The sequence below is a fragment of the Portunus trituberculatus genome, chromosome 13 (genome assembly GCF_017591435.1).
Source record: "Portunus trituberculatus isolate SZX2019 chromosome 13, ASM1759143v1, whole genome shotgun sequence".
NCBI lineage: Eukaryota > Metazoa > Arthropoda > Malacostraca > Decapoda > Portunidae > Portunus > Portunus trituberculatus.
The window spans coordinates 7,508,635-7,531,780 of NC_059267.1; the positions used below are offsets into that span (position 1 = coordinate 7,508,635).

Sequence of the window (23,146 nt, forward strand, 5' to 3'; positions counted from 1 at the left end):
ATACATGGGCGTATCTGCGCCTTGTACAGAGTGAGTGTGCCTCGTGGGTCGAGGGTGTCCGCCATCCTGCGCAGGGCAGAGACTCGGAGAGATGTCTGGCGGGCGATGCCAGCGATGTGGCGGTCGAAGCGCAGGCTGCGGTCCACGCACACGCCCAGGATCTTGATGTAATCCTGGAGCGGCAGGCACTTGCCTCCAAAGCGCAACTTTCCTGAGACTGCGTGTGAGGCGTCTGGAGACCGCGAGATGACCATCGCCTGCGTCTTCTCTGGAGCGAAGTTAACTTGCCACACCTCTCCCCACTGCTCTACCATTCTGAGCTGCCTGTTCAGCTCAGTGACAGCCCGCTGACTGTCTAGGCGGCAGTAAGAGCGGGAGAGTGCAGTCATCAGCAAATGCAGCCACAGATGACAGTTGCTGGAGGAGGTCATCAATGTAGATGTTCCACAAGACTGGGCCCAGAACTGAGCCTTGTGGAACTGATGCCCGGACTGGTGAAGGCCTTGATGACTGCCCGTTGACCACTACTTGGAGAGTCCTGTCCTGGAGGTAGTCTTCGAGCAGCTTTAACAGGTCACCTTGGATGCCCTTGGCGCGAAGCTTTTCAACGAGGCCCGAGTGCCAAACCCTGTCAAAAGCCCCAGCAATGTCCAGGGCTACCACAAGGGTGTCCAGGCCTTCTTCCAGGGCATCTTGCCAGTCCTTGGAGAGGAGGAGGAGGAGGTCTGCGGTGGATCGGCCAGGCCTGAAGCCAAACTGTCTGTCTGTGAGGAGGTGGTTCTCGCTCAGGTGTTGGCAGATGACATCAGTCACTATTTTCTCCAGTACCTTGCCCACCACTGAGAGCAGCGAGATAGGTCGGTAGTTGGTGGGCTCTGACTTCGAGTTCTTTTTGTGGACCGGGACCACTCGCGCCTCCTTCCATACTGAGGGCCACTTATTTTCTCTCAGGCATGTCATGAAGACTGTGGTGAGAGGAGTTGTCAGTTCTCTGGCGCAGTGCTTGAGGAGCCGCGGACTGATGTCATCCGGTCCCGTGGCTTTGCTCTCATCCACCTCTCTCTCTCTCTCTCTCTCTCTCTCTCTCTCTCTCTCTCTCTCTCTCTCTCTCTCTCTCTCTCTCTCTCTCTCTCTCTCTCTCTCTCTCTCTCTCTCTAAGAACCTTCTAAATAATAACAAAGCTGAGAGGAAGTAGGAAGAATAGGTAAAAGGAAGAGGAGAGAAAGATAGAAGAAGAAGGAAAAGGAAGGAAAAAGGAAGAAAGTAAAAGAAAAAATGAGAATTAGACACGATGGGACGAAAAATTACTAAATCCGAATGGGAAATTAGAGAGAAAAAAGGAAGAAAAAGATAGGAAGAAAAGATAGAAAGAAAAGATAGGAAAAAAAAAGATAGAAAAACATACAAAAAATTCTGGTTCTGCATTTGAAAAAAAACAATCCTAAGAAAAGAAGAGGAAGAGGAAAAGGAAGAGGAAGAGGAGGAGGAAGAGGAAGAGGTCTCAGTGAGGATGGGAATGTTCCTCTTGTTGTTTTCTTGGCAAGACGTGTGAGAAAAAAGAATAAAAAAGGAAATAGGAAGAGGGAAAGGCGAAAGGTTGAGAGGAAAGAGGAAGGATCGTAAACGACAAACAAACAGAAGGAAAAGAGAAAAGACAAGAATGGAAAAGAAGACGAGAAGAGGAGAGAGACAAAAGAAAGGTGAAGGACAGAGAGAGAGAGAGAGAGAGAGAGAGAGAGAGAGAGAGAGAGAGAGAGAGAGAGAGAGAGAGAGAGAGAGAGAGAGAGAGAGAGAGAGAGAGAGAGACTTCTTACCTCATCCTGAAAAATAAGTAAATAAATCTTTTCCCTTCAACATTTTCCCTTTCCTTGTTTCGTCCATTGTTTTTCTTTCCATTGTTTGTTTTTCCTTCGTTTTATTTATTTATTTATTCTTTTAGTGCAGACATTTCTTTCGACGACAATTAAATAACATGATTTTTCTTTGTCCTGGAAGTTTTTTTTTTTTTAGCTTTCTTTCTTTTTATTAACGTTTTCACATAATTTTCTCTTTCCTTTTACTATAATTCCCTCCTCCTCCTCCTCCTCCTCTTCTTCTTTCTCCTCCTCCTCCTCCTCCTCTTCTTTCTTTTCTTCTTCCTCCTTCTCAAACTTCAATCATCCTTCTCTCTTTCCACACATGGAAAGGAAGTCGACACACACATAAACACACACACACGCCCGGTAGCTCAGTGGTTAGAGCGCTGGCTTCACAAGCCAGAGGACCGGGGTTCGATTCCCCGGCCGGGTGGAGATATTTGGGTGTGTCTCCTTTCACGTGTAGCCCCTGTTCACCTAGCAGTGAGTAGGTACGGGATGTAAATCGAGGAGTTGTGACCTTGTTGTCCCGGTGTGTGGTGTGTGCCTGGTCTCAGGCCTATCCGAAGATCGGAAATAATGAGCTCTGAGCTCGCTCCGTAGGGTAACGTCTGGCTGTCTCGTCAGAGACTGCAGCAGATCAAACAGTGAAACACACACACACACACACAAACGAAGTCATAATATTTTCAACTATTTCGCCTACTCGTAGACTCTCTCTCTCTCTCTCTCTCTCTCTCTCTCTCTCTCTCTCTTCCAGCATCATCGACCCTTCCCACCTTCACTCCCATCCACTTCCATTCCTCTCTCTCTCTCTCTCTCTCTCTCTCTCTCTCTCCTTTCCTCCTCTCCCTGCTTCCTCCTTCCTCCCCATCCTCCTCCTCCCTCTCTCCAGCCCCCATCGAAGGGCCACGTGCTAAGGTAATCAATACACTTGGCACTACCTGTTGCTTCCCTAAAATGATGGCGCAGAGAGAGAGAGAGAGAGAGAGAGAGAGAGAGAGAGAGAGAGAGAGAGAGAGAGAGAGAGAGAGAGAGAGAGAGAGAGAGAGAGAGAGAGAGAGAGAGAGAGAGAGAGAGAGAGAGAGAGAGAGAGAGAGACAGAGACGGACAGATACACAGACAGACATGAAGAAAGACACATACACAGACAGATAGACAGACAGACAGACAGGCAACAGACAGATAAAACAAAGAAATAGACAGACAGAAAGACAAACAAACAGGTAGATAAACAGATAGACACAGACATTGAGACAGACAGACAGAGAGACACAGATAGACAGACAGACACACAGACAGACAGACAAACATACAGAGAATAACATGGAAAGAGAAATGAAAACAAAGGAAGATGAGAAAGTAAACTCGGGAACTGGAAGAGATGAAGAGGAATGGGAAACACAAAGGAATATGGAAAAGAACAAACAGCAGCAGATCTTTTGACCCATAAAGGAGAGAGAGAGAGAGAGAGAGAGAGAGATAATCGGACAGAAAGTGATGGTAACACAATGGAATTAAAGACAAGAAGAGGAGATGGACCAAATAGTGATAAAGATGAAGAAAGAAGGAAGAAAAGATGAGGAAAAAAGAAAACAAGAATAAATACAAAAAAGAGATCAGAAGAAAGTAAAAAGAAAGGAAGAGAGAAACGAGAAAAATAAGAAAGGAAGGAATAAGAAAGAGAGATACAAGAAGAGAGAGGAAGAGAAAAAGAGGTAGATCAAGAATAAGATAAAGACGAATAACTTCAAAAAATAGACAATGAGTAACACAAATTGCACTTTCTGTTCTTCTCACCTGTATTAAAAATCTACCAGGTGTTCCCTCCCTAATTAAGTACCTTTTTGTGGTCTTATAGTACCCAGGTGTGTTTCTCCACCACCACCACCACTTCCTCCACTTAAGCGTGTGGTGGTGACGGGTGGAGGGAAGGAGGGAGAGGAGGGAGAGGAGGGAGGGAAGGAGGGGACTATAGATAGGTGAGGTGATCAATATTCCTCTACCTGTCACTTTGATAACTTCTCCCCATCCTCATTTTCCTGAACACCGCCACCCCTTACTGTCTGTGCTGTCCTCTCTTCCACCCCTTACTGTCTGTGTTGTCCTCTCTTCCACCCCTTACTGTCTGTGGTGCTCCTCCCTTCCAGCCCTTACTGTCTGTGGTGCTCCTCTCTTCCACCCCTTACTGTCTGTGGTGCTCCTCTCTTCCACCCCTTACTGTCTGTGGTGCTCCTCTCTTCCACCCCTTACTGTCTGTGGTGCTCCTCCCTTCCAGCCCTTACTGTCTGTGGTGCTCCTCTCTTCCACCCCTTACTGTCTGTGGTGCTCCTCTCTTCCACCCCTTACTGTCTGTGGTGCTCCTCTCTTCCACCCCTTACTGTCTGTGGTGCTCCTCTCTTCCACCCCTTACTGTCTGTGCTGTCCTCTCTTCCACCCCTTACTGTCTGTGGTGCTCCTCTCTTCCACCCCTTACTGTCTGTGGTGCTCCTCTCTTCCACCCCTTACTGTCTGTGCTGTCCTCTCTTCCACCCCTTACTGTCTGTGCTGGCCTCTCTTCCACCCCTTACTATCTGTACTGGCCTCTCTTCCACCCCTTACTGTCTGTACTGGCCTCTCTTCCACCCCTTACTGTCTGTGCTGTCCCTCTCTTCCACCCCTTACTGTCTGTGTTGTCCTCTCTTCCACCCCTTACTGTCTGTGTTGTCCTCTCTTCCACCCCTTACTGTCTGTGGTGCTCCTCTCTTCCACCCCTTACTGTCTGTGCTGTCCTCTCTTCCACCCCTTACTGTCTGTGCTGTCCTCTCTTCCACCCCTTACTGTCTGTGCTGTCCTCTCTTCCACCCCTTACTGTCTGTGCTGGCCTCTCTTCCACCCCTTACTGTCTGTGCTGTCCTCTCTTCCACCCCTTACTGTCTGTGCTGTCCTCTCTTCCACCCCTTACTGTCTGTGCTGTCCTCTCTTCCACCCTTACTGTCTGTGGTGCTCTCTCTTCCACCCCTTACTGTCTGTGCTGTCCTCTCTTCCACCCCTTACTGTCTGTGTTGTCCTCTCTTCCACCCCTTACTGTCTGTGCTGGCCTCTCTTCCACCCCTTACTGTCTGTGCTGTCCTCTCTTCCACCCCTTACTGTCTGTGCTGTCCTCTCTTCCACCCCTTACTGTCTGTGGTGCTCCTCTCTTCCACCCCTTACTGTCTGTGCTGTCCTCTCTTCCACCCCTTACTGTCTGTGTTGTCCTCTCTTCCACCCCTTACTGTCTGTGCTGGCCTCTCTTCCACCCCTTACTGTCTGTGCTGTCCTCTCTTCCACTCCTTACTGTCTGTGCTGTCCTCTCTTCCACCCCTTACTGTCTGTGCTGGCCTCTCTTCCACCCCTTACTGTCTGTGGTGCTCCTCTCTTCCACCCCTTACTGTCTGTGCTGTCCTCTCTTCCACCCCTTACTGTCTGTGGTGCTCCTCTCTTCCACCCCTTACTGTCTGTGCTGTCCTCTCTTCCACCCCTTACTGTCTGTGGTGCTCCTCTCTTCCACCCCTTACTGTCTGTGGTGCTCCTCTCTTCCACCCCTTACTGTCTGTGCTGTCCTCTCTTCCACCCCTTACTGTCTGTGGTGTCTTCTCTTCCACCCCTTACTATCTGTGGTGCTCCTCTCTTCCACCCCTTACTGTCTGTGCTGGCCTCTCTTCCACCCCTTACTGTCTGTGCTGTCCTCTCTTCCACCCCTTACTGTCTGTGGTGCCCTCTCTTCCACCCCTTACTGTCTGTGGTGCCCTCTCTTCCACCCCTTACTGTCTGTGGTGGTCCTCTCTTCCACCCCTTACTGTCTGTGCTGTCCTCTCTTCCACCCCTTACTGTCTGTGGTGTCCTCTCTTCCACCCCTTACTGTCTGTGGTGGTCCTCTCTTCCACCCCTTACTGTCTGTGGTGTCCTCTCTTCCACCCCTTACTGTCTGTGCTGTCCTCTCTTCCACCCCTTACTGTCTGTGGTGGTCCTCTCTTCCACCCTTACTGTCTGTGCTGTCCTCTCTTCCACCCCTTACTGTCTGTGGTGTCCTCTCTTCCACCCCTTACTGTCTGTGCTGTCCTCTCTTCCACCCCTTACTGTCTGTGCTGTCCTCTCTTCCACCCTTACTGTCTGTGGTGTCCTCTCTTCCACCCCTTACTGTCTGTGGTGTCCTCTCTTCCACCCTTACTGTCTGTGGTGGTCCTCTCTTCCACCCCTTACTGTCTGTGGTGTCCTCTCTTCCACCCCTTACTGTCTGTGCTGTCCTCTCTTCCACCCCTTACTGTCTGTGGTGGTCCTCTCTTCCACCCCTTACTGTCTGTGCTGTCCTCTCTTCCACCCCTTACTGTCTGTGGTGTCCTCTCTTCCACCCCTTACTGTCTGTGCTGTCCTCTCTTCCACCCCTTACTGTCTGTGCTGTCCTCTCTTCCACCCCTTACTGTCTGTGCTGTCCTCTCTTCCACCCCTTACTGTCTGTGGTGGTCCTCTCTTCCACCCCTTACTGTCTGTGGTGTCCTCTCTTCCACCCCTTACTGTCTGTGCTGTCCTCTCTTCCACCCCTTACTGTCTGTGGTGGTCCTCTCTTCCACCCCTTACTGTGTGTGCTGTCCTCTCTTCCACCCCTTACTGTCTGTGTTGTCCTCTCTTCCACCCCTTACTGTCTGTGGTGTCCTCTCTTCCACCCCTTACTGTCTGTGCTGTCCTCTCTTCCACCCTTACTGTCTGTGGTGGTCCTCTCTTCCACCCCTTACTGTCTGTGCTGTCCTCTCTTCCACCCTTACTGTCTGTGGTGTCCTCTCTTCCACCCCTTACTGTCTGTGCTGTCCTCTCTTCCACCCCTTACTGTCTGTGCTGTCCTCTCTTCCACCCCTTACTGTCTGTGCTGTCCTCTCTTCCACCCCTTACTGTCTGTGCTGTCCTCTCTTCCACCCCTTACTGTCTGTGCTGTCCTCTCTTCCACCCCTTACTGTCTGTGCTGTCCTCTCTTCCACCCCTTACTGTCTGTGCTGTCCTCTCTTCCACCCCTTACTGTCTGTGCTGTCCTCTCTTCCACCCCTTACTGTCTGTGCTGTCCTCTCTTCCACCCCTTACTGTCTGTGGTGGTCCTCTCTTCCACCCCTTACTGTCTGTGGTGGTCCTCTCTTCCACCCCTTACTGTCTGTGGTGGTCCTCTCTTCCACCCCTTACTGTCTGTGCTGTCCTCTCTTCCACCCCTTACTGTCTGTGCTGTCCTCTCTTCCACCCCTTACTGTCTGTGCTGTCCTCTCTTCCACCCCTTACTGTCTGTGCTGTCCTCTCTTCCACCCCTTACTGTCTGTGCTGTCCTCTCTTCCACCCCTTACTGTCTGTGCTGTCCTCTCTTCCACCCCTTACTGTCTGTGCTGTCCTCTCTTCCACCCCTTACTGTCTGTGCTGTCCTCTCTTCCACCCCTTACTGTCTGTGGTGGTCCTCTCTTCCACCCCTTACTGTCTGTGCTGTCCTCTCTTCCACCCCTTACTGTCTGTGCTGTCCTTTCTTCCACCCCTTACTGTCTGTGGTGTCCTCTCTCCCACCCCTTACTGTCTGTGCTGTCCTCTCTTCCACCCCTTACTGTCTGTGCTGTCCTCTCTTCCACCCCTTACTGTCTGTGCTGTCCTCTCTTCCACCCCTTACTGTCTGTGCTGTCCTCTCTTCCCTCTCCTGTCTCTTCTCTCCTTCTCTGCTTTCTTTGCTTTGGTTAGGTTAAGAGTGGTTTAGGATACATTATTTGTTTACTTTCCGTCTCTCTCTCTCTCTCTCTCTCTCTCTCTCTCTCTCTCTCTCTCTCTCTCTCTCTCTCTCTCTCTCTCTCTCTGTGTGTGTGTGTGTGTGTGTGTGTGTGTGTGTGTGTGTGTGTGTGTGTGTGTGTGTGTGTGTGTGTGTGTGTGTGTGTGTGTGTGTGTGTGTGTGTGTCTGTCACTCTGTGTCTGTCTCCATCTCTGTCGATTTGTCACTTTGTCCGTAACTGTTTCCGTCTCTCTCTCTCTCTCTCTCTCTCTCTCTCTCTCTCTCTCTCTCTCTCTCTCTCTCTCTCTCTCTCTCTCTCTCTGTCTCGTTTCCGGTGAGTGTGATTGGTTTAAACGTAACACACACACACACACACACACACACAATAATTATTTTTGTTGTTCAACTTGAAACAATTATTGAGTTGTTTTTCCTTTCCTTTCTTTTTCTTCTTTTTTTTTTTTTTTTTTTTGGTTACGTCGGCAACAAAAAAGGAACATCAAATTACGCACTTCCATTACGACTGACGAAGCGGAAAACAATAAATATTTCCTCATATCCTTTTTTACCTGTATTTTTCCCCTTTTTTCAGTGTTATTGGTTTTTTTTGTGTGTGTTTTTTTTTCCTTTTTGCTTTCTTCTCTTGCTTTGTTTCGCTATTCTCTTCCCTTCCTTTTGATTTCATTTATTCTTTCCACCTTCACTACTATTTCTGTTTCCTGTTTCCCGTTTCCGGTTGCCTCTCGTCATTTTCATCTATTTTTCCTTGTTTGTTTCATATTTTCCTCTCTTTTGTTCCTGACTTTTCCTTCTCTTTCTTTCTCTCTCGTTTCAGACTTTTTTTGTTGAGTTTTTTTTATTTTCTTGTTGCAAACTCATTTTATTTCATTTTTCTGTATTTTTCTGTCTTTCTCTGGTTCTCAGTTGCCTCTACTTTTTATTCATTTCCTTCTATTTCTCTATTCTTATTTCCATTTTCTTTTTTTTTTTTGCTGACACTGCATTCCTTTCTTTCCTCACTATTCGTGTCTCCTTTCTCTATTTTTCCATCCTTCCTTTCTTCCTTTTTTTTTTTGTTCCTCTCCCTTCTCCCCTTTCCTCCGTGTGTGTTGGACTGTGTAGCAAAATTGTAAACAAACATTCTTACTCTCTCGTTCTTTCCTCTCCCTTCGTTTTTTTTCTTCATTTTCTCCTTTCCTTTCTTCCTTTTTTTTCCTTTTGCTTTCTCCTTTCCTCCTTTCCTATACTCTCCACTCACTCCTATTACTGCTTATCTTCCTTCTCCCTGCGAATCTTTCATTTTTTTCTTTCTCTCTTCTTATCTCCATCCCTCTTTCCCTAACTTCTCTTCCCTCATTTTCTCTGTTCCTTCTTCTTTTTATCTCTATCCTTCTTTTCCTGACCTTTCTCCCTCTTCCTCTTTCTCTTCCCTCATTTTCTTCCTAATGTCTTCCCTCGACTTCTTTTTACCTTCTTCTCGCCTTAACTCCCTCACTTTTACCTCTCCTCACACTCTGCTTTATTTTTACCACTCCTTTTCTCTTTACACTTGTTCCTCTTTCGCCGTCTTTCCCACCTCTTTCCTCCCCTCTGCGGCTCCTTCCCCCCCTCTCTCTCACATCTCCCCCTCCCTCGCACACCTGTCACTTGCATAACCTGACAGACATATGTGAAATTATTATACTTTTTTTCCTGATTTTTTTCAGAAATTCTACACATAATTTAATGTTTATTTCATGTGTTCACTCAAATGAAGATTCCCTCGCGGCAATCAACTCTTTTTTTCTCTCTCACAGGATTTAATTAATAGGTAATTGCTGGTAATGTAATTATATAAATGTCGTAAGTTATGCATATATCATCATTTTTAATCAGAAAATATTGCAAAAAAGTCTTCATTTTCTATCACTTTAATGCACGATGTCACTTTCCTCTGCTCATATTCTCATAGTGTCTGTCATTTCTGTTAATTCCTTGTCTTGTACTGCCAATTCATTCCATTCCTGTCTCTGCTTGGTGTAGTCAGTGGTTCTTTTCATTAATCTGCTTTTCTGGGCAGCAAAAGGGATTGGCAGAGGTCAACGATTATTCCTGTTGTGTTATTAGCTTTATTACTAACTGGAATATCCTTACATTAACCCAATTGCTGTGTGTGTGTGTGTGTGTGTGTGTGTGTGTGTGTGTGTGTGTGTGTGTGTGTGTGTGTGTGTGTGTGTGTGTGTGTGTGTGTGTGTGTGTGTGTGTGTGTGTGTGTGTGTGTGTGTGTGCGTGTGCGTGGTGGGTTTTGGAGTGACACTGGTTGATTAGCTGCTAATTTCTCTTCCCTGTGGTGAGAATTGTTGTATCTATGCAAAGTTTTATCAGTTCAAACCAGCCTTTTATTTACTTTATTTCACTGATTCATTCATTTTCGTATCTACTCTTTTTTCCGGCCTACTGCGGATGTGATATTTCCTTCGTTTCCTTCAGCTGCCTTCCTACGTTCAACTTTCTCACATATTTTCAACTTTCTCCCTCCCTTCCTCATCATTTCCTTCCTCCAGCAACAACATGCAAAATAAACCCAAAGCGGAGTAAGAAATATTCTTTTCCACCATTTAATCTTCGCTTTTCCTCTCTTCCTTAGCATTTCTTTCCCTCTAACTCTTTGCTACGATATGCCTTCTTAACCTAACCTAACCTAACTTTTTACCAAACACACACATCCACAACAAAACGACATGAATCAAACAAACATCCCCCAGTACTGTATCTAATCCTATTTCCCCTTTTCCCCCTTTTTTCCCCTATTTCCCAAAGTTCAGGAAGACACGAGACTGCTGATACACACCTTAAGGCAATATAGACAAAAAAATAAAAAATAAATGAATAAAAACCACAGCCATTTTTTCCTTTACGGGTGAAACTCCCCTGAAAATACCCGCCTTCCAGGAATTTACAAGAGTCTGGTGCAGGATATATAATCACGTTATCGCGCACCTACCCTGATGAAATTCTGTTTTGGTACATGATAAATGCGACAGGAGCGTTGGCAGGTGAGGACGGCAGAGAGGCAGCCAGGAGATGAGTATGTGAGAGGCAGGGGGAGTGAGGAGAGGAGAGATGAGGAGAGTGTGTTAGCCAAAGGAGGGAAAGGGAGAGGAGAAAATTATGTGCTGCCTGGGAAAGTGAGGGGAAAGTGAGGGGAAAGTAAGGGAAAAGTAAAGCAGTGCGTGTGAGAGTTGGTGTGAGAGGGAGACCTGAGAGCATGTAAGGGTTGGAGAAGTGAGAGGGATTGGGAGTGGTATAGGACATAGTAGGGAGAGGTGAGAGAGGAAAGATCAAGAGGAAGCTAGTGGAGAGTGAGAGGGAGAGGTATATTTGAGAGAGGAATGTGAGAGTAACACCCATTGTAGTAGTGGTGGTAGTAGTAGTAGTAGTAGTAGTAGTAGTAGTAGTAGTAGTAGTAGTAGTAGTAGTAGTAGTAGTAGTAGTAGTAGTAGTAGTAGTAGCAGTAGGAGTAGTAGAAGTAGTAATAATGGTAGGCGTTGCTATTGATATTATTATTGATGTTGTTATTGACGTTGTTATTGATGTTAATGTTGTTGGTGGTGGTGGTGCTGTTATAGTTCTTACTGGAATCTTTATCAAACAAGTGAAAATATAATACAGTGGCCTGTTGGTCTAGGGGTATGATTCCTGCTTTGGGTGCAGGAGGTCCCGGGTTCAAATCCCGGACAGGCCCAGAGTGAAGAGCATCAATTTTATTCCTCAACTGATCTATCATCTATTCATGTGGGTGGTGGGCGAGATGGGTCAGTATAGAGGAATCTCCTTTGCGTGTCGTGCTAGACCGCTAAATATTTCACATATCTATAATTAAATACCATATTGCACCAGCAGTAGAATCAACAACTACAACAACAGCAGTAGCAGCAGAAAAATAGTAGTAATGGCAGTTGTATAGTGATGGTGGTGGTGGTAACGGCAGCGGCAGTAACAAAAATAACAACTACTATTAATCCCACACACAACACATTTTAAACATTTATGCAATATAAACATGAAAACTCGAGCTAAGAAAAGAACACAAAGAGAAACTATGTCAGCGATTGGAGCAGAAAGAAAGAACGGGAGAATATGGAAAAGTGAATGCAGAGAGAGAGAGAGAGAGAGAGAGAGAGAGAGAGAGAGAGAGAGAGAGAGAGAGAGAGAGAGAGAGAGAGAGAGAGAGAGAGAGAGAGAGAGGAGGGTGGGGGAGAGGGGGAGAGGGAGACAGTGACTTACACATTAAATATTAAATGCTTTTCATGTTTCATCGCTTCTAGTCAGTGAAGAGAGTATTTATTCATTTAATCCGCTGTTGGGGAAAGAAATTGTTTGTTTTTACATTTCGGCGAGACAACATAGAGGAGGAGGAGGAGGAGGAAGAAGACGAAGAGAAAAAGAGATAGAGACTGGGGTGGAGATGGAAAAGAATGAGAAGGTAAAATGCAAAGGAAATAAAAGAGAGAATAAATCTAAAAAAAAAAAAAAAAAGAGAAGTGACAAAAAGGAAGATAGATAAAAGCGGAGAGATGAGAACAACAAAAAAAAGAAATCGTCAGAAGGAAAGGTGAGAATATTTAAAGATAGATAAAATACAAGAAATGAGGCAAGGAACAGCACGAGATAGCAACGGTGATGGTGATAATGAAGACTACTACAATGGTGAAGATGATAATGACAAGGATGATGCTACCGTGATCTTTCTCTCAAATGAAGATGATCCCGAGAAAAGCGTATAAAAAAGGAAAAAACGCTCTTTTTTCCCTCTTCTTCCCTAGAATTATCCCATTTTTCCTTGCAATCCTTCCCTCAATAGCCCTTTGTGGATAATGGAAATAATAGAGAAGGAGATCCTTTCTTTCCCTCCCTTATTCCAATTCAAGACGGCCGTATCTCCCAAGGTGTTTTACGGCAGTGGAGGGGAGGGCAGAGAGAGAGAGAGAGAGAGAGAGAGAGAGAGAGAGAGAGAGAGAGAGAGAGAGAGAGAGAGAGAAAAGAGGAGAGAAGAGAAGAGAAGAGAAGAGAAAGAGAAGAGAAGAGAAAAGAGGAGAAAAGGGAAAAAGAAAGAGAAAAGAAAGATCAAAGAAAAAGAGAAGAAAGAAGAGAAGAAAGAGAAGAGAAGGAAGAAGAAAAAGAAGAGAAAAGAAAGATAGAAGAAAAGAGAAGAGAATAAAGAAGAGAAAAAAAGAGAGAGAGAGAGAGAGAGAGAGAGAGAGAGAGAGAGAGAGAGAGAACACATTATGTCGTAAAAAAAGAAACACCAAGACATAAAACACGAAAAGAAGATGAAATACGAGACATCAAAAATAGAAGAAGGAAGAAATGAGAGTTGAAAATAAGGCAGAAATAGAAAAAGAAAGAAACGTGATGAGAAATATGAAAAAGAAAATATGAAAGGAGGGTTTGTGGATATACTTTTCTGCCTCAAGTAAACATCCAAGTCACCTGTTAATGAGGGTGACGTCAGCTGCACACCTATTTTTATCCCGTGTCTCAGCGGTGAGTGAAAAGGAAGATGATCAGTGGTATCTTAGACACAGAGCGAGACAAACAGACAGGCAGATAACAAGACATGCAGACTAATAAAGACAACCATACAGATAAATACACACATATACACAGATGAATATTCACACACACACACACACACACACACACACACACACACACAGGGAGGAGGTGGCGTAGTGGATAAGGTGGTGAGCGTGGGATCCGGCAGACGTCCACGGGTAGGTTCGAATCCCACCACGTACCGCCTTAAACACTTTGCCATTTGTCGAGTGGTTTAAAGTTACCTACATGTCATCATGATACCTAGGTTCTTGGTGGTTACACCCAAGATTAGCTTAGGTGGGTACCACTATAAATGGCCACTAATGGGCGGAAACTGAACAGCACTTCCTACACACTCTTCAAGTGAACCTACAAGCGCTATAGGCCTCGACGTAAAACACACACACACACACACACACACACACACACACACACACAAGCAAGAAGATTTAATCTACCTTGAGCTTAGATAAGTTTCTAGTATCAAAAAATAAAATCTCATAATTATTTTTTTTTTATGTAAGAGAGAGAGAGAGAGAGAGAGAGAGAGAACACAGAATTTTAGTGGAGATAGAGGAATAGAGAAGAGGTGGGAGGTGGACATGAAAAGCAGGAGAGGAGAGAGCGGGAGGGGAGGAAGTGCGGCGCGGAGAGGTGTGTGTGGTGGGGCAACAAAGACGTAATAGTGTGTGGTGGACAGTTCAATACCACGTGGGAGGGGAGCAGAAGGGTGGGTGGACGGGTGGGCGGGAGGACAGGGAAGAGGAGAGGGGTGTTAAAGGGTTAAAAAGTAAAATAAAGTAAAAGTTGAAAAAAAAATAAAACTCGAATAAATATATACACGTGAATTGATAAGTTGTTCAGAAAAATACAAATATTAAGAAGAGGATGTCCCTGCTAAGGCTACACACAGTCACATCCTACAACACAGACCCTAGGCTACACAAGGACAAAGGACTGGTGCACGAAACAAGGAGCCACACATGTTCAGGCATTCGTTCTAGAAAATATACATATCTGTCTATCTATGCCTGCCTGTCAATATATATTTTTTTTCCAATAATCTCTTAAAGCCCCGTAGAGACTTATCATTAATTTATTCATTTCTGAGTCTCTTTCAGTCATCTACCATTCTTTTTCAGAGGCAACGTCTTCCTATCTCCTATTTCAAATATGACTTTATGAATCTTTAGAGTCAAGGCATTACTTCGTGTCCCATGGTGATGATAAACTCTAGGGACCTATTCTACATAATTTGTTGTTGAAATTAGCACTTACCTAACAAAATACCTCCATATTGAATTTTATGTAAGATATGAGCCTCTTTAACGAATATATACATCAAAAAATCTAATCTTTTTACGTAAAGGAGAAAGATCTTACGCAAACCACTTTTCTGCTTCAACAAGTTATCTTTTTTGCTCACCAACATTTCGCTACACTTGCATGCCCAACCCAGTGCTCTTCACATCTTGTCACTCTCACCTCTCTCTCCCAATCCCTTTCTCCCTCACTTTTGCCTCCAGTGAATATTTCTTCTTTAACTCATCCCCTTTTAACCTAAGCCCTCCAGCCCTATCACTTAATCTCACCCACTTAACCCCACCTTCATAGCCTGGACAACCTGACCGCGCTCTCTTAAAGTCACTCACCTAATTTCATACTGTTAACGTCATTCCCTTAGTCCCACACACGCAATTTCAGCTCCGTAACTCAATCCTTTAACCTCAGTATCCTAAATCCACTTTATCTCAATCTAATCACACTTCCATAGCCACAGTCCACTAACTCCCTTCTATAACCACACCACATTAGCCATGGCCCTTAGTCCCGCAAACATCATCATCTAACCCCGACCAATCTGACCTCATCCTGCCAGACCTTCAGCCACTGTGAGCACAGCTGTCCCCCTTAAGCTATACCTACTAGCCATCCTCTCCTCTGTTCCTGGAAAGTCTCTTGCATAATAGAAGACGAATTAAATGACGCGCAACAAAGGTATACCACAATAGGAAGAGGAACGAAAGCTTCTCAATACCAGGAAAATTACTTTCTTTCTTATAATTTCTTGCGAAGTCCTGGTGACATAAAGAGTGCCACGTCATTGTCAACAGAAACCTTGACAGTGTTAATTGGAAAGCTGGGAAAAATCTATACATACTAAGAATAGAGAAGTCTTCTTCATCCATAAAGAAAGAGACTTCACTGTCATCGGAAGTTTCTTGAATGGCACCAGATAAGAAGGAAAATAAAGTAAATGTTCGTAGATAGAAGTTTTTCTATCTATGAAACAGGAAAAGATAACAGCCTTGTTAACTCTTAAAGAGACTTCATTCTCACACGAAGCTTCAATAGGATCGGAGAGTAGGAAAGGAATATAATTAACATAAGTATGAAATATTAAGTATAATCTCTCTCTCTCTCTCTCTCTCTCTCTCTCTCTCTCTCTCTCTCTCTCTCTCTCTATCTATCTATCTATCTATCTATCTATCTATCTATCTATCTATCTATCTATATACAAAATCAGGCAATTCACCAGGTCTTGTCACACCTCAGCTTGGCTTGGAGAAACGGTACACACACATTCACCTGGAGAAGAAGGAAGCTTGGCCACTTCCAGGAGAGAACAAACTCCAACAGGGCAAAGGCACTCGAAACAAAACCACTGGTGAGGCTTTTCCTTCAGCCAATCAGTGTTACGCGTCACGGGCGAGACACACAATGTTACCACACGTGAGAAACATACCTAAGGGAGACAGAGAGGCTCCACGTCCGGCCTCACCTGTTGTGCTGCTAATTAATTTTGGGATTCCCTTTGTAAGTGAGAGAGAGAGAGAGAGAGAGAGAGAGAGAGAGAGAGAGAGAGAGAGAGAGAGAGAGAGAGAGAGAGAGAGAGAGAGAGAGAGAGAGAGAGAGACGGGGGGGGAATCAGAAATGGAAATACAACACGACTTTTCTATCATCATTCAATTTATAGACATTGCATTAAAAATTCCTTTAAAACATACAGTTCACCTGGCCTTGCGGTCGATGTACGCTGGAAAGTTTATTCAATATTGCTCAGAATGGAAGGCGGGAGGAGGAGGAGGAGGAGGAGGAGGAGGAGGAGGAGCAGGAGGAGGAGCAAGAGGAGGAGGAAAGATGGGAACATGAGCAAAAAAAAAAAATAAATAGATAGATAAATCAAAATAGGAAGATTATGAAGGACAATAAAGATAAGCAAGAAGAAAACAAACAAAAATAGAAAGCAACAGCAGCAGCAGCAGCAGCAGTGACTACAAAAGCAAAGAATATGAACAAATAAGAATGTGATTGGATAGGAAATGAAGACAAAAAAAAAAAAAAGCACACGAAGAAAAGAAAATATTGACAGACTGGAAGATTAAAACGTTTTGAAGAGCAAGAAATAAAGGCACGGGGAAAATAAAATACAGAAAAATAAAGACTTCAAAATTTTATACAAAGAAATATATTAAATTGAAATAAAAAAAAAAAAGTCTCAAAACCGATTCACTTTTTTTCCATCTACGTGACTGAAGAAGATTAAAAAAAAAAAGAAAATAAAAAAAGATAGATGAAAAAAAGAAAAATATATATATAGAAAATTAAAATACGTAAAGGCCTGAACTTAAATACAAGACACACATTTCCACAAACAGAGGACATTTCCTATTATATATAAAAGTAAAATCTGCAAGCCATCAGTGGAAGGAAATGAAGCTTGGGGAGAATTTCTTATTTTGAGAGAGAGAGAGAGAGAGAGAGAGAGAGAGAGAGAGAGAGAGAGAGAGAGAGAGAGAGAGAGAGAGAGAGAGAGAGAGAGAGAGAGAGACATCAACGACAAAGAAATAAGATGAACATATATGAATAATAGAGAGAGAGAGAGAGCGAGAGAGAGAGAGAGAGAGAGAGAGAGAGAGAGAGAGAGAGAGAGAGAGAGAGAGAGAGAGAGAGAGAGAGAGAGAGAGAGAGAGAGAGAGAGAGAGAGAGAGAGAGAGAGAGAGAGAGAGAGAGAGAGAGAGAGAGAGAGAGAGAGAGAGAGAATTAAGGAAGCTGCAAGAAGCCACAAGGACTACCTGTAATACTCCCTGTGTGAAATATGCCTCCCTATTTCCACCTATCAGCCCATCAATAACTATCTAACCTTCTCCTGATTAAAGCTCCCTAATGACTTAGCACTAAAAACATGATTACTTAGTCCGTCCCATTCCTCTACCACTTTATTTAGAAACCATTCAATTCCTAGCTCTTTCTCGAACCTAAATTCTTCAAGCTTGAACCCGCTATTCCTTCTTCTATCCCAGTTACTGATCCTAAGAATTTTGATAACGTCCCACTTAAAGGCTTCTCTTCTCTCAATTCCTCCTTTAATCTACGTCTCTCTCTAAGGCAGGGGTTCTCAATCTTTTTATCGTTAAGAACCCCTTGAGTTATAAAACCATCTACCCGAACCCCCAGTATTATCACATGGAACATGGAACTCAACATGCAATGGTACTGCAAAGGATTTTATTACATCAACCATCTAAGTACCACTGGAAATCTTCTTATGAACCCCCTGGGGTTTCGCGCTCTCATGATGGCCACTGTCCATGAGCTAACATCATTAGGTCTCTATGACGCTGAAGACGTCTATGCAGAACAGTTTGGTTGGCAAAAGACAATCTCATTATGAGACTTCGATTTCTAAGTTATGAAAATAAACTCATTTACGGGGCTTCATATGTTCATGATGACTTGTAGTCTACATACTAACCTAGAAGGAAAGAAAATATCATACTAACTTCGAGTTATCAATTAAGGAAGAAGTAATGTTTGTCCCAGGAATAGAGCTAGATGGTATATAAAAAACACAATGCATATTTATAACCTAACTACTATTAAAGCGTTTTTTGTCGCACATACATGTTTAAAAATACTTTACCTATTTTGATATCTCCTTATGTGACAGAAGAATATCCAAAATATACGATATGCAGTTGACCATCTTTTCTGTGAAATATTACGATATCTGTTGAATCTGGCAACTTCAACGGGAGTTTGGGTCCTCTCCTAGTGTTTCCTTATATTTGAAACATTGATATTTACACGTCATTGTGATCAGGGAAATAAAGGAAACTAAGTTTGCTTTTTTCTAAGAGCATAAAATAGAAAAAATTATGTCTACAGGTGGCAGTTTATGTATAAGACAAGCAAACCTGTGTGCACTCATCCACTCTATCCAGAAGCTTAACTAATTTTCAAAAAGTTCCCAATAGTTACACAACTACCATTGGTCTACTGTTTCTATCCAGTTATCTACAAACACGTACACATTCACGGCAGCAACATGCAAAGTACACTAAATACTCCGGAGCAAAGCTGCCTCACCTTGTTTCATTAATCAGCTAACTCTTGCACACTTTCAGACCAAAGCTATTTTTCATTTACCATCGACGATTTTATATTCGAATCAAAATTTAAACGACGATTGAGAACTTTCGGCCTAAAGTTGTTGAGGGCCGTGACGGCCTTGGGCGCCGCACGGGGGAAGGAGGTGGCCGTCGGGTCCGGTCTAGGGCCCAAGGCAGGGAACTGGCTGCAGGTCCTTCTTTTCCTTGGTGGCCTCAAGCTTCACTACTAGTCGTCCACTTGCAGCGCCTCACACTAGGCAAGGGTCACCATAAGCAAGAGATCAATGTCTACCACTCACCAGATGATGCCGTGAGGGGCTCTAAAGGGGTGATAAGGGTTCCTTGCATAGGGTGAGTGGTGTGTACGGGTCCCCTGCTTATAATGACACCGGGCTGAACAACTCGCAATGAACGAGGGCACGCTGTGCACCATGAGCCAGGCACTGATAGTACCAGTGGTCCTTTACGTTAGGTTAGGTTAGGTTAGGTTAGGTTAGGTTAGATTAGGTTAGATTAGGTAAAAAGGGCTCACTTCATGACAGTGTTTGGGGAGTGGTGTGTGGCGGGTCATTGCTCATAGCAACCCGTGTGAGGCATTGCAAGGTTGCATCGTCACTGCTCTCATAACCACGGGACTGGGGTTGACCCTATCGCGGTGAAAAGTCTCGTCCCAGTACCTGTATAGGTAATAATACTTAAATCGTTTCGCCATCGCCATCGCCGCACCGTTAGCCTCGATAAACGGATCGTTATCTTCGACAAACACATCTTTACCGTGGACACTGGAATCGCAACCTGTCGTGGAATCCCATTGTTAACGTGGACTCATTTTCCTTTGCGGCTTCAAGCTCACTGGTTGTCGTCAACTTGCAGCGCCTCACACTAGGCAAGGGTCGCCTTAAGCAGTCTGCCGTGTCTACCGTCCACCAGATGATGCCGTGAGGGGCCTTTAAGGGGTGATAAGGGCTCCTTGCATAGAGTCTGGTGGTGAGTGGTGTGTACGGGACCTCTGCTTATAATGACACCGTGCTGAACAACTCGCCATGAACGAGGGCACGCTGTGCGCCATGCACCAGGCACTGACAATACCAGTGGTCCTTTACGGGGTGAAAAGGACTCACTGACAGTGTTTGGGGAGTGGTGTGTGGCGGGTCATTGCTCATGGCTACCCGTGTGAGGCGCAGTGAGGTGGCAGCGTCACTCTCCTCGCACTCAAGGGTCTGGGGTGAACCCTTACGGGGTGAAAGGGTTCGTCTCAGTACCTGTGTAGGCAAGTGAACTTCAATTGCGTCGCAGTGAGGTGGCAGCGCCACTCTCCTCGCACCTAAAGGTGTGGGATGGACCCTGACGGGGTGAAAGGGTTCATCCCAGTACCGGTGTAGGCAAGTGAACTTCAATTGCGGCGCAGGAAGGTGGCAGCGTCACTCTACTCGCACCCAAGGGTCTGGGGTGGACCCTTACGGGTGAAAGGGTTCGTCCCAGTACCTGTGTAGGCAAGTGGACTTCAATATTGTGTCGTGAAATCGCATCGTGAGAACTGGAACCGCATCGACATCGTGGAAACCCGCATCGTTACCGTGGAAACTGGAATTGCATCTTGATCGTGGAAACTCGCACTATTATCGTGGAAACTAGAAAGTCATTTTTATCGTGGGATGGCACCCTCATTTTGGAAACTCGCATCGCTATCGAGGAAACTGGAATGCCATTGTTATCTTGGAAACTCGGAGCGCTATCGAGGAATCTGGAATCACATCTTATCATACACACTGTTATCGTGGAAGCTCTCGTGATCGTCGTTCGTTTCGTTATCTCTGAATTACTTAATTAGTCTTGGTATTATTCTTAGCCTCCGTAATAATAGAGATGTTGGTCATTTTATCTTATCTCTTTTACTGTATTTTTATCTCAGGGTATAGTTTAGTGTTCTTCAACCTTTTCTAAGTTCATGCACCTTTTCGAGAAGCAAGGATAACTATAAAAGAAATGTATCAATATTTCTCATTTTTCCGTACTTTATGACTGAAAATCGATAGATAACATTATCTTATATCAACCTGAAGCTATAGTTTTTCGGTCCTAAACAGTCGCTATATAGTGCGAAATGTACTTTAACAAAATGCCACATCTCAAACACACCAGGCCCGTGTTCCGTCTGAGTACAATATATTAATATTGTGAATAAATCATAATGTCAATAGGAGAGGACCCAAACTGTCACATTTTCAGTGTTCGCAGGTTGGTTTAATTCAGGAGTGCGTCAGCATCGTCTCGCGGTACAGAGCAGTCGTCTCTAAATACTGTATTACGATGTATCTATTGATTTACCATGCTTTTACTCCTTCCAGTATTTTTCTGTCATTATTCTACCATGGTATTTCTTTATAGTTACTTGAATTTATACGACTAACATCATAATATAGAGCAAAACATAATTGTCTGGTGTACCAAGATCTTTCATTTCAAAGACTTAAATACAGCACGGAACCTTAACACACATTTCACCTCGCTTCTGCACAGGTTAATTCTTCACAAGGAATGAGTAGAGCAATATTTGTTCGGTTTTCTTTATAAAAAAAAAAAAAAATTGGCGGCCGAAACAGAAATAGTCCGAGGGTGCTGTAGTGTTTTCATCACCGTGTTCCTGAGCTCTGTCTTGCCATAGCCTGAACATGGTATTCAGTTCAGTTCAGTTGATAGGCGGAAGTGTAGCCTGGATATCGGCACTTCCTGATGTGTTTTGGTTTGGGTTTTGTCTGGGTAATTAATTATTATTTAAACTTTTTACTTTATGTTCTCTTATTTTTCAAAAATTATATATTATTTCTTTATTTTCTTCTACACTAGATTTTTCAGAAAGTAATTTTCCAATGAGGTGTTCTTCATTTACTGGGTAAGGACGATGCCCATTGCGGTGTTTGGATCTTTCATTGGTGTAGGCTGGGCAATGTAGGAGGAAATGTTTATGCCTTTAGACTATAGATCAGGAGGGGTTCTCAACCTTTTTCTCGTTAAGAACCCTCTGAGTTATAAGACCATCTACCCGAACCCCCAGTAATTTGACATCGAACAGAATGTTAATTTAGTGACTGACACTAACTCAACAGGCAAAGGTATTCTGTAAAGGATGTAACATTAAATCAGCCATCTAAGAACCCCTGGAAGTCTTCTTGTGAACCCCTGGGGGTTTGCGAACCCCAGATTGAGAACCCCTGCTCTAAGGGATACAGATTTAATATGTTTCATCTCGTTTCGTAGGCAATGCTCCTCATCCCAAGTATCCTTTGAATCATTTTATTTTTTACTGATTCTAATAGACCTATATCCTTCCTGTAACTGCTACTACTGCTAATACTATTGTTTTCACTATCCAAGTCATTAAAAACAACAATGGCTCGAACACTGATCTCTTTGGTATACCTCACTAATTATCTGACCACATTCAAGATTTAGAGCCATCTATTACAACTTTCTGTCTCCTGTCACCTAATTACGACCTTATCCAACCCAGTCTTTCCATATATCCAGTGAACCCTATCCTTTCTCAGGAGTCTCTGATAGGTACCTTGTCAAACGCTTTACTAAAATCCAGGTATGATGTAACTATCTCTATCTGCCGCCTCTTAAACTTTACTATATAAACTCAACAAGTTCGTGAGACAAAACCTCTTCGTGAAACCATGTTGTGACTGGTTTACCACGTTATGTTTGTTTAATATCGAGCAGCTTTTTAGTTTTTCTCTTCATTTATATTTGAATCAGAGAATTGCGGAGAAAAAAGTGACACGTCATACAAGTCACACCAAATTATTCATGACTTTCCCTCGTGCTCCCCCAAGGCGGCACGCTGTCTCTTCTCCCTCTTTTTAACCATTTCTTTCTGAGTATTAGTTCCTCCTGACTTTAATTAGTTGCCTCCCCACCTGTGAAGTCTTAGAAAGGTGACAAATCTCATATGCAGCCACAAGGGGAAAAGGTGGTGGAAAGCGTGAGCAGCGAGGAAAAGAGAGAGAGGGTGATTAAAAACTGAGAAAGGGGAATGAAAACAAAGACGTCAATGGGACTCGCAAAGCAAAGATGATGGGCCACAATGCAATATAGAACAAAGGATGCAGAATGATAAACAGAGAGAGAGAGAGAGAGAGAGAGAGAGAGAGAGAGAGAGAGAGAGAGAGAGAGAGAGAGAGAGAGAGAGAGAGAGAGAGAGAGAGAGAGAGAGAGAGAGAGAGAGTCAAAACAACGATCACCGTGACAACAGTAATTAGCGCAAATAAACACACCTGTACACATAGTCCTTCCATCTCACCTTGTAACACAATACCTACAGCAGCACCTTATTCTATCTATCATTCTATCAGCAGTCCAACGTAAGGCTGTCAATGCATCGCTGTACTTTCCTTCTTTCAGTTTACTGGTCATTTGCCCGTCATTTATTTTATCAATCATCAGCGTGTCACTCACCAATTTTCGGGACTTCTGTGTATATCAGTCATACAATCAACAAATTTAGTTCCTTGTTCTCCAAAGGGAATTATTTTTGTAGCGAAAAGAAAACGACCGACTTGCAATGA

General features: G+C 44.1%; 1 protein-coding gene and 1 non-coding gene across 3 annotated transcripts in view; one reads left to right on the plus strand and one right to left on the minus strand.

Moving 5' to 3' along the window:
• LOC123503082 (rap guanine nucleotide exchange factor 4-like) overlaps nucleotides 1-23,146 on the minus strand; it is a 261,095-nt gene that overhangs the window by 191,382 nt on the left and 46,567 nt on the right. The window lies entirely within an intron of this gene.
• Trnap-ugg lies at nucleotides 11,255-11,326 on the plus strand. Its single transcript has one exon. It is a non-coding gene; the product is annotated as a tRNA-Pro (tRNA).